Source organism: Camellia sinensis, chromosome 9 (genome assembly GCF_055761805.1).
Source record: "Camellia sinensis isolate YWXY chromosome 9, ASM5576180v1, whole genome shotgun sequence".
Classification (NCBI taxonomy): Eukaryota; Viridiplantae; Streptophyta; class Magnoliopsida; order Ericales; family Theaceae; genus Camellia; species Camellia sinensis.
The window spans coordinates 84,415,703-84,428,208 of NC_138969.1; positions in this window are offsets into that span (position 1 = coordinate 84,415,703).

The window sequence follows — 12,506 nt, forward strand, 5'->3', positions numbered from 1 at the left end:
TTTTTGTTTAAATTCAATGGTTACAGCCTTTGATTTAAACCCAAAACTCACTTCTCTTTAATAATCCATGTAACTATATTACACAATTAAATATATATAAATATATTATGAAAATATTTTAACATCACACTCATGATAAAAATCAGCAAGCGTGATTATAATGAGTTAACATTTTCCAATTTAAAATAACTTGGATTATTATAATTTGTACCAAAATCCTATTGTTATTACAATCAAATTTTCAGTTGCAACAAAAGCATTGGGTAGTGTACTAAAAAAAATAAATAGTAAAATAAAATAAATATAATCCAAATTTAACAACGAGAAAAAAAATGAAATACCGACTCCATGACAAACGTTGTTGGACAGTTCATTAAAAATGTACATTTTGCGACAAAAGATAACCACAAAACTCCTAACAACATTTTGAACTGTAATTCAGCCGTGACAGGTTCCAATCCACGAAGAAAAAAAAAAATTGTACAGACGGCCCTTTTATGGCCATGTAATGTAGCAAAAAAATATCATTTAATGGGGTTATTTAACAAGTTATCATGAATCTTTTTTAATGTCATAATTTTAGTTTTACACAACTTATAATATTGAATACATGATATTCTATAATTTCACATATTCTTAATTACATTGACAAAAGTAATTCACACTAGCTAGTTAAATTTAAGTAAAACAAACTAAGCTTGATTCTAGAAAAAAGTCAATGGAGAAATAACTTCATGCATTATTGGAATGGAGGCTTGGAGAGTTCTAGTTGAAATCAGGTTGTTGGAATGGAGAGGATTACAATCCGTGTTTAGGGTTGGTTTGGGATGTTCTAAAAAAGTGTACTTTTTTACTTATTGGCTTATATGGGTTGAGTTTGGGTTGGGTTTGGGTTGGATTTGATGTGATGTGTTAGAGAGATGATGTGATTTAAATAAGATGATGTGACTTAAATAAGATAGTGACTTTTTGACTTTTTATATTATTTTATGCCAAACCAACCCTTAATCTATTGTTCTGATTGAGAATTCACATTGTTACGAAATTATATATATGCATTGTATTAGAGAGTGGAAAATGAGGGAAAGTAAGAGTTTCTATTTAAGGAGGGAGAGTGGTAGTCTCTCTCCATTGTAGGAGTTGAGAGAAGAAATAAGAAGAGAGAATAAAAGAGTGCGAGTTAGAGAGAAAGAGAGGCTTTCTCTTATTGTTGTTTGTTTTCTGTATTTTTAGAAAAATACTGAGTGAATAAAGTTGAGTTTGCAACTTTAAATTAATCTTTCTTAGTGTGTTTTGAATGGGAGTTCTAAGTAGCTTCTCCCACGAACAATTACTCCAAAAAAAAAAAAAAAAAAAACACAAATATTCACACTTTTACAATTCTAATTGGAAAAACAGAAACCACACAATGTTAAACTCCAGTTCATGAGTTAAATCTATAACTTTACACCATAAAGTGATGCTACACAATTATTAAGGCATATTTCCGGATCGTTTGAGCAATATCAACAATATAATTTTAAAGTAGACTTGGCAAATTAAAAATTCTATATAAAGTTTGATTTTATTGTTTAACACCATCGGGTTCAATTTCAGGCTTTTTTTTTTTTTTTTGGGTGCAAAAACTCAATTTTGTTGATAAAATTTTACATCTATTGTACAAAATTTTAGAAATTGGTGTGAACTGACACCACTCTGCTAAACGTAGCTCCGTTCATGATTGATGCCATGGTTTTAATGGGGGAAGTGTTGTAGAAATATAGTTTCAATTTAGGAGAAATTCTATGGTACTCACTCCTTAAAAAGTATGTATATTACTTTTTTTTTTTTTTTTTTTTTTTTGGTATGTTATACATTTTTGTAGGAAAAATGTTATATATATTTTTATGGTAGAGTTACGGCAATTTGTGGATCAGAAATGAAGTTATGTATTATGTAGGAATGTTTTGTATTTTTGTGATAAAGTTATAATTTTTTTATCTAAATATTTTCTAATAAAAAAATGTATAATATTATCACAAAAATGCTATAATTTCATGTTTGAATCATAAATTGTCTTAATTTTATCAAGAAAAATAGATAACATTTACCACAAAAATAAATAACATGTACCACAAAAATACTTAATAAAAGTACATCTAATACATATCTTTTTAAGTGTTTGTACCATAACATTATCCACAAAAATCTTGGTGAAATTTATAGTCTTGACACCTCTTCGAAATTTTGTTCTCATTGCTCGGAACGAAACTAAGAGAAGATTATGGGGGTCATGGCCCCCCACCCCCCCTGTTTTCGTGAAAAATATGGTTTGTCATAACATTTTAAAAATATATCTTATTTTATACATAAAATGACCCACAATATAAAAAAATACATATATCATTTTTCTCTTATCTTGCACTCTTCTTTTACAACAATGACAGGTGGCCTCAAAAATTATGACTCGAATGGCTCAAAACCCTCAAAATGACATCGTTTTGAGTATAAAACAACGTCATTTTAACACATTCGATCCATTCGAGTCACAAAAATTCAGGCCACAAAACATTTTCCATCTTTTGATTTTGCACCAAAAAAGTTTCATCCTAATAGAAATTACTTCTATGATATTTAATTTTTTTTTTATGTATATACATAATTTATATATCATATTATACATATATGCGTGCATATGTACATGATAAAAAAAAATTATTTGTCTTTTAACCTCTCTAATGATAAAATTCTAATTCCGTCCCCACCTATAAACCACAATGATAAACAACTCGTTTCACCGCCCAATTTAAACATCATGGCCATGTTTGATGGAGGATTTGGGGAGCAGATGGGATTAATAATTTGTGGCCCCCACTTAAGATTATATTTATTTGTAGAGAAATAGTATGAGATTGTTAATTCCATTGAACAATAATAATTTTTCGAAAAAAAAAACATTAATGCAATTAAATTATATATTAACTGCCCATCAAAAATTTAAAAAATTAAAAAATAAATTATAAGTCTCTAATTATTTATTTTAATTTCTAACTTCCAAACTAATTTTCATTTCATTATATTTTACACAAAGATAGATATATATTGTGGGTGTTGATTTTTGACCTCACAACCAAACGGGGAATTCAGTTAGAGAGTACCGACAGAATAGATTAAGCCCAATAACCTGCACAAGAAGATAAGAATCCAACAGTGGTTCATCCAGCCGAGAGCACTCTGATGATCAAATCAGTAATTAATATCTCTCAAAGATAGCAAATTGTGCTTAAACTCATAGGCAAGAACCTACCTCAGACCCATGAGGGTGCCTTGCGTTTATAATCAGTAGTGACCTGATCCCTTTAGAAGCCTTGCTTCAATGGACTCAGGCTCCATACTTGTGATGCCCCTGTTCCGTAGTATGCTAATTGGTCTTTAATTTGAGTATGATTATGTGTTTAATATGATTTCATGTGCCATTGTGTGAAAATATGTGGTTTTGAATTTCTATCTGTTCACCGTAGGAATATTTGTTTGATTATCTGCTTTGGAAATTAAATTGAGGGCCTTATTGGCCACAGAATCCGAAATTGATTATGCCATCGTGATTGACATAATTTTTAGAGCTTACGGTAAAATTTAATTGAAAATTGATTCGAATCAGATTAAATTGATTAAATTGATGAATTAGTGCCTTATTATTTATTATTACTATATTGGACTTAGTGGGATTAGTTGTATTGAGTCACTACACCCTCAAATTCCCTCTTTTAATCTATTTTGGCTGATCATAAACTCAAATGAAAGAAGAGAGGGCAGGCCGTAGAGAGAGAGAGAGAGTAGGAGATTGAGGTTTTGGTCTTGAGGCTTGGAGATTTTAGAAGATTACTCAAGAATTTGCTATAGATTGGAAGAATTGAGCCTCTAAGTAAGTAAATCCACGAGCTTAATGTGCAATTTTGTGTATTCAAGGTGGATTAATGATCAAGAGTAAGGATTGAAGTAGAATTGAGTTGTTTATGTTGAATTGAAGGTCAATGTATGCATACATGTATATAATTGTCTTGAATTTGCATAATTGAGCTTGAATTACATGACTCATGTTGAATCTTGGTTGAAATCCATATATTTGACCATCTTTTCATCATATGGGGTGAGAATGAGGGTTATATGTCACATGCATGTACAATCCATGGGAGTAGAAGCTTTGAATGCATGAAGTTGTTATGTTAGTGATGAATTTGGTGGAAAATGAGGCATGCATGGATTTGATTTATGAAATTGAACTCCAAAATGTTGTAATTTAGTGTTTGTATCATGTTAGTACACATATATATGAAGTTGGAGTCGAAATCATGCATTTGGAGCCATTGAATTTGAAGTTGGAGCTCAAGAACACATTCTGGATTTTCCAGAAATTTGATATCCGCTCGAGCGGGGAAACCGCCGCTCGAGCGTGAATTTCGTGCTCCCAGTATTTTTGTGCAGGCATGATGTCTGCTCGAGCTGGGAAGTCCACACTCGAGCGGGGAGCTATATAGGATGGACTTCCGCTCGAGCGTCCAAGTTCCACGCTCGAGCGTAAAAATGGCATAACCAGTACTTTTGCAGACCTCATGGGTCCGCTCGAGCGGGGACCCTATTTTCTAAAATTTTGATTATGCATTCTGAGTTCCGTTTTCTATTCTCTTTCACTTCCAAGTACTCTTAGGCATACATTGAGCATTGTAATTGAATTAAAGAGATAAGAATAAAACCTAAAGAGGAAAATGTGAATTTAAGAATGGATTGAATTGTTTGTGACCCTTTTTGTGTTCATGGAATGTGTAGGGTCAAACCCTAGGGCAAAGCCACAAGCCGATCACTGTGAGTAATATCTTAACAAGATATTTGAAATATACTGTTGTCCAATTGTTTACTTATATGTAAGTTTTGTAAGTTCATTAATCTGAATGGTGGACAACGATTGATATGAATGATTGGAGCGAAGGCCGATTGATATGAATGATTGGGCCGAAGGCCGATTGATATGAATGATTGGGCCGAAGGCCGATTGACATGAATGATTGGGCCGAAGGCCGATTGATATGAATGATTGGACCGAAGGCCGATTGATATGAATGATTGGACCGAAGGCCGATTGATACGAATGATTGTGCCAAAGGCCGATTGACATGAATGGTTGAGCCGAAGGCCGATTGACATGAATAATTGGGCCGAAGCCCGATTGACATTAATGACTGGGCCGAAGGCCGACTAACATAAACGTTTGGGCCAAAGGCTGATAGATATAAATGATTGGGCCAAAGGCCGTTTGCTGTAACTATTTCAATGATTGCTTATGTATCTTCCTCATTTGATATTATTCACTGGGCATTCGCTCACGCTCATTCATGTACATGTAGGTGAGCCAAGGGACGTCCAGAACCAGCCTCGGTGAAATTGTGAGAAACAGTCAGAGTTTTGAGGAGTCAACCCAAATGCCTCATGCACGAGACTGTCTTCGCTTTTGTCCTTTGTTTATAGTCTTGTTATGTTGGCGAAAGCATTGGACTACTTTTGTATATAAGTCTTGGGTTCGACTGACTTAAACTTGTATGATCCTGTATGTACAATGTTTTGTGTTAGTGCACATTTTGATGTGAGTTATTAACGTATAAATGTTTGGAATGTTATGGTGTGCATATAAGCACAGCTCTGCGGACAAAGTTTTAATTTGCTTCCGTTTGGCCCCTTTACTCTGATGAGTTTTGTTTTAATTGATTTGAGGCCGTAGGTAATCTGGCGATTACTGGCCGGTTATGGCCTTAACCCATAGTGACAATACTCATCCTGGACCCTCAGCTAGATAGAAATAAACTCGCATTGAACATTATCTTTATCTAGACTGAGATCCTCTTCTATTCTAGGACTATTGTCCCTTATCCACGTATCTTGGATTCTGGCATCTTTACAGATAACCTCGGCCTAGCTGAGATCATCTTGGCAGCGTGACCAGGCCACGTGGCACCTCGGCTAATACTTTGGCGTCACCTTAGCCACGTACTATCATTCATAAAATATTTTCCCACAATTGCCCCCTAAATTCTATTATCTCGGCAACCTGAGGTGATGGAACCAACATTGGTTGTCCACACTACATGTTGGCTAAAAATTCATTCTTCTCCTTGACTGAGAACACAATCTGTTAGCTTTATTTAACTAGGACTCAACTGTCCTCTTTACCAAGGATCAAGAACCAAGGATCAAGTTCTTTAAGCATCTCAATCAAGATAGCTTCTATATTCGAGGTTATGGCCTCACTACTTCAAGAATTTCAAGAGTTCTAACTACGCATGAGCTGTTATGCACAGTCTTTTCAACCATTTCCTCCATGTGTCACCCTATCACTGGCTCGTACCTGGCACGCGGCATCAAGTCATGTCGATTCTATCCACGCCGCCTGACAAGCACGTTGTCCAAGGAAAAATTACGGTTTGCTGTCTTTTCAATTTTTAACAAAACTCTTCTTGCTTCTCTCTCCATCCTTTCACTTTTGCAATCACAATCTCTCTACTCTCAGACCTTCTCTCTCTACATTCTACCAATTTTCAGCCTTTCGAAGCCTTGCAATCGTGCTTCGTTCACCACCTCTGGCAAAACGTTCATTATTCTGCTCTGTTCATTATCGCCGTCTGACTCCGGCAATATCTACTTCGGCGTTTATTTTCCCAGCCTCAGTCGGTATGTCTCTGACTTATTCTTTTATTCTTTAGCTTTTTACTGTTCTCTCAATATGCTTCGTCTCCGAATTTGCCAAGGACCTATACTGCATCCATTGCCATTAAACCTGTATTCATAGTCGTACTCTATTTTTCTTCATTTTTCACGTTCTGAATCAATTTCTTGCTCTTGAATCTGTTTTGTGCATCATAATTTGTCCCTAAGTTCTTAGAGTAATTGTATTACTTGTGGTTCTTGCACATTGCCCTGCACACACTCATTCAGTGTTTACAGACTTGCAATCTTTCATACTCGTAGATTGCCATCACTGTGCTCGTCACATTATTTCTATTCTCTGTTGTTTTTCTCTGTTGCTTTCTTGGTTCTGAATCATGTTCCCTTTCTTGTTTATTTCTAGATCTTTGTCTCTGATTCTTGTTCATCTTTGTAGATTTAGGTTTGGGATTTGCTAGAAATCTTTACAATTTAGGAAAATTAAAACAAAATCGCCACCCTAATCTTCAAAAGCCCTCACCCTAGTGCTTTCTAGGGTTTAGCCGAGGTCTTTAGACCCATTTCAATCACTTTTCTCTAAAATCTTTAGCATAAAAATACTTTAAGCCGACATCATGGGATGTTCAAGTGGAGGGTGGATACCCCAACTAAATTAGAATACTTTAGGTAAGAGTTCTCTATCCCAGCCAATGTCCACTTGAGATTGGCTGGAGAGAAGGACTCAATTATGCTTGATCAGGACTACATGCCATTCCCAGTAGTTTCTATCATTGAGGGCAGAGTTAGGTTTCCCCTAGACATCCTCTTTAGGGAAGTCCTCTATTACTACAAGCTCAATCCCATGCAACTGGCTATAAACTCTTTTAGGATCATCAACGGCATTGCCGAGTTGGCACGCCGACCGAATGCTAGAATTACCCTATTCGACAACCAGTACTGCTACACTATGTGCGGCCTTAAGACCAACACTGACTATACTCACTACCTCAAGTCGAGATCCACACAGTACAAGTTAATAGCTGACATTCCAAACTCCAATAAAGGCACGACAGAGGACTACTTTATTGTCTCGGGCAATTGGGAGTTTGCACCAGATAATGAGCTCCACTTTTTCCCCTTGAGCCATGAAGTTTTTAGGGACGACAAGGGTAAGGACTTAGTTCCCCCTCTAAAGTCCTTTTTTTTACTGCCTTACTTAGCAGTCATGCTGTTTATCTGTTCTAATGTTTTCTTCTTGTCTTTGCAGCTCTTCCTCAGTCAGAGAAGAACTTTCGCCAGTCCTACGTACCAAGCAAGGACTTGGTTCAACTTCTCAGCCTACCCATTGAACTCCGCAAGGCTTCACTCCTTCTCAACTACATCCTGATGCATCGAAGTCCCCTACTCAACGTTTCTTGCAAAAGCAAGTCTTCTCCATCTGCTGCAACTCTGCCAGTCACTTCGTTACCAAGGCCAGACCAGGCCTCCACATCTAATCCAGTAGAGCAGCCATCAACTTCTGCCTCATAGTTAATTTCTCCATCCCAGCGCTAGTGCCGACGCCGAGCTCCTACTAACTCCCCTGCTGGCAGAACTCGCAGCCACAGACGCTGAAGTCGAAGTCCTGTTTTTTTGGCCATAGACCCATCAAACCCTCCAATTGCCCTGCCAGCAATTCATTTTGGCCCTAGACTCATTTTTGTCGCTACCGCCGATGAAATGGGCCATGCAAAAATTGTTCCAGACGATCTTCTTGCCGATATCCCTGGTGTGGTGTCAGTCCATTCTTCTTCACCATCTCAGTCCCAACCAAAGCCAAAAGCCAAGAGGGTAAAAAGGGCAAAGGCTAAAGCCACCGCCATGGAAGTGGAGTCAGAGGACATAGTGCTAATTTCTAAGTTGGCTGAAATCGAGAAGACTCCTTCCATGGCCAAGAAGAAGACTGTCGAGGCTGAGCCATCAGAAAAACCACAAAAAAGGTTGAGGCCCGAAGATGCGACTCACCCTGGTGCTTTTCATGCTGACGAGCCCTGGGTTCCAGTCGACAAGGTCAGAGACTGACCTTTGCTAGCCGGGGACAGTGCCCTCGACAATGTGGAAGTCAGTGCCGCCTTTTCTACCGTCGTTCTGTTACCGGCTAACCTCAATCGTACGGCCAAGCTAATTGAGCATAAGAAATATGCGCTAATGATGCAGTATTGTGTTCTGTATGCTTGTATACTTTGTTTCTTTTCGTTCAATTTCCAACTTATTTTTTATTTATGCTTAACCAAAGTTTTCTATTTTCCTTCTCGCAGGCCATTCAGTAGGATCACTTTTTCGTGGTCAAAACCAAAGAGTTTAAGAAGGAGTTGACCTAGAAGACTAACGAGGCAGCCAAGCTCCGTACCTCGCTAAACCAAGTTGAGGCTTGCATCTGAGGTCTGTTGAACCAAGCCAAAGCTGCCCAACAAGCCCAAAGCAAAGTCGAGGATCGTGCCAAAGCTGTCGACAACATTGCTGAGGTCGCCAAGGTCAAAGCAAAAGAAGAAAAAGAGAAGAAGGCCCAGGCCCAGACTGAGCTCTAAACGACGCTTGCCACAAAAGAGACTGAACTCAAAGCTGCCGACGAGAAGGCCTACGCCGAAGGGGCAACTGACGTTCGTGATGCTTATAAGAAGCAAGTCAATCAGGCATGCAACAAGGGTTACACCCTTGGCTGGATGGCTGCTTTGAAGGAGTTGGCCATCCTGGACGACTCGCCTCTTTGGGATACAAGCCAACTTTTCATGCCTTTCTTTCCTACTCCAAGCCAACCTGAGGATAAGGATGAGGCTGAGGGGGAAGAAGAAGCCGAGGCTGAAGTCGATGCTGAAGAATTTGCTGGGGCCAAATCCCCCACTCTAAATAAGCAAGTCGTAGACTTGACTCAAGATGAAGAGGAGGATGAGGTCCCCAAAAATTGTCTCTGCTGAAAACACCGCATCTAAGGCCCAGATTGCTTCTATCAAGAAGAGTTTGGACCAGAACCTTCTTGAAATTGATACTGAGATAGCAGCCAAGAAGGAGGGAGCTCTGCCAACCGAGGCCGACACAACGCCAATAGCCAAGGTTGAGCAATCCGAAGTTAAAGCCAATGTTTCTAGTACTTATGATTTTTTCTTTGCTTGTACTTTTTTCTTGAACGGTTGTAACTCTTTGGAAATTTGAACAATGACAGTTTTAATTGGTTGATGTGCCTTTTCCTCTGTAGTTTGAACAAGTTTATTCTATGAATGCCACTACAACAAAAAGTGTCTTTGGAGACGAAAACTAATGACTTAAATAAATTTTGTCATGAAAGACGTACCTTTTAGTGAAGAAAATAATTTTTCGTCTCTAAATGTACCACTTTTAGAGACAAAAATAAAATTTCGTCACAAATTTGCATACAGAATAAAAAAATTAGGTGACGAAATTATTTTTCGTCATTATTTATATATTTTTTTGTCACTAAAGATTTTTCCGCTAATTTTTCGGATGGTGCCAAAATTTTCAGACTGTTGGTGAGGAAAAAATTGGTCACCAATAATAAAATTATTAATGACGAATATATTTTCGTCACCAATAATTTTTAATATTTTAATATTATTTAGGGAGAAAACTATTTTCGTGGCTAATAATTTTATCTTTTAATGAGGAAATAATTTTGTCACCAAATAAATGATTTAGTTGCTAAAGGTTTTAAGAGGGAAATGAATATATTGGTGCCTTAGATATATCAATTCTTCTTCTCACACACATATTTGACCACCAAACCTCACCTACATGACCTTACCTCCCCCTTTCTCTTCTCTCGCGCCTCACGCCTCTGTGTCTCTTCTCTCTCATGCCTTACGCCTCTACCCTCCTCTATGTTATTGGAGCATTACCACAAGGGTTAGACGCGCACACCGTAAGGGTTAGCACCACCGTCGTTTTGTCTCGGGTAGGTATGTCCTCAATTTCGCCATCTCTCTCTATGCGTGTGTGTGTCTCTCTGTCTTCCTCTCTATGTATTCTTCGATTCACATATACCTTCACACCCAACCCTAAAGTCGGCCCAACCCCAAATCGACCCACCTTGCTCGAGTGGTGATTGGACCGCTCTTTGGATTTCACCACTTGTACACCTGTAAACAGTTGGAACAATGCTTCCAGCCGTGCTTGTTCTTGCTCTCTAGACTTTCACCCCTTGAACACCATTACAATAGTCCAAACATGCCTTTTTCTTGAATTGATTCCTGTCAATAGGGTGATTGGGGAAGATCCAAATCAATTTTATTTTCTCAATAAAGTAAAGAACAAGAATTTAATGACCCCTTCAAATGATTGATATGAAGAATAGCTGTTCTCATACGTAACTATCTATCTCATTGGAAAATCAGGCATATTAATTAAAATGGCGAGTGAATGAAAATGAAATGGTATTTTTTTTCCAATTGGTTTTTGGCACAAAAGTGACTAATATTAATGTTGATTGAGTCAGACATGAGTTAATAGGATTGATGAGGCTTTGATGTCTCAATTTCAGGTTTGAACATAAGAGTTAAGGTGTCAAGTTCAAGCCTCTCCTAATGGGTCATTAGAGGTTTGCTTTTGCCTCTCCTCCTTACTCTCTATTTTTGCTGATGGCTATGTTTGTGTTTCTAAGATTTGGGAATGTCCCATTGTATTTTCAGTGTGTTGGGTTAGTTTTGTTTAGGTTTTCTATGCCATTTGTGGAATACTTGATAGTTAGTTTAAATATTTTATTTTTCCCTTACTGCACTTGCTGCAGAAAATTTTATTTTTAAACTTTCAACCTGCTAAACAGAAATTTGATAAGAAAACTCAACCTGCTAAGCATAAATGAATTATGAAAAAAAAAAAAAAAAACTAGTTTGTCTATGACACCGAATGATAGTATGCTTAATTGCATGCAAGTTCTTTTCTTGGATGAATGTAATATATATATGGTCGTGGTGATAGTGTATGAAGATCATTTAGCATGATTTGAGGAAGATATTTGACATTCATCATATTGGTTTCCAATTTTGTGTAGAACACCATTGAGTGTTATTCTTTATTACATTCTTGCCGAGCTGTTGACTGGAAAGCCTATCATGCTTGGTCGAACAAAGGTAACTTTGAAACTTTTTGACTTTACCCCTTTCGCTTTTGGAGAGTATTAGGTTATGCTGTTTACCCTAAGTAATTCACTATTCTACTCCTAGGCCTGGTTGACAAATGAATGAAATGACAATTTGGAAATGGGGCTAGGACTTTGTTTTGGAAAGATAAATGGATTAGAGATAGGTGTCTAAAGGAGGTGTTTCCAAGGTTGTATAGACTCTCAATTGATAGGCACAAATTAGTAAAGGAGGTACTTAACCTTAGAAGTGATTTACCTGATTGGGTACAGGGCTTTTGTAGAGAGTTGAGGGATTAGGAAAATGAGGATATGGTCAGTTTAGTAAACATGTTACTCTCTGCTTGTGAACTTAGATCTGATAAAGAGGATGCTTTATATTGGAAGGCAGAAAACTCTGGTTGTTTTAGTGTTTCATCAGTGTATAGATGGTGTGAATTCAATCTTCATCCCAATGACATTGGAGTTATTGCACAACAACTGTTTTCTGCTTGTCAGCAGCTTGTGAAAGAAAAGTGCTAGCATGCCAAGCAGGACTTGATGTTAGTAAATGAACAAGTTGATAGTGTGAAAGAGTATGCAATGAAGATGGAAAGTGTTAGCGTTTTGTGGAAGAGACAAACTTTATCACTGATTGGCTGGTATGTTTCTTAGACTCCAAAATATTACGAGCTAGATGCAAACTTCTTGTGTCAAATCGATGTAA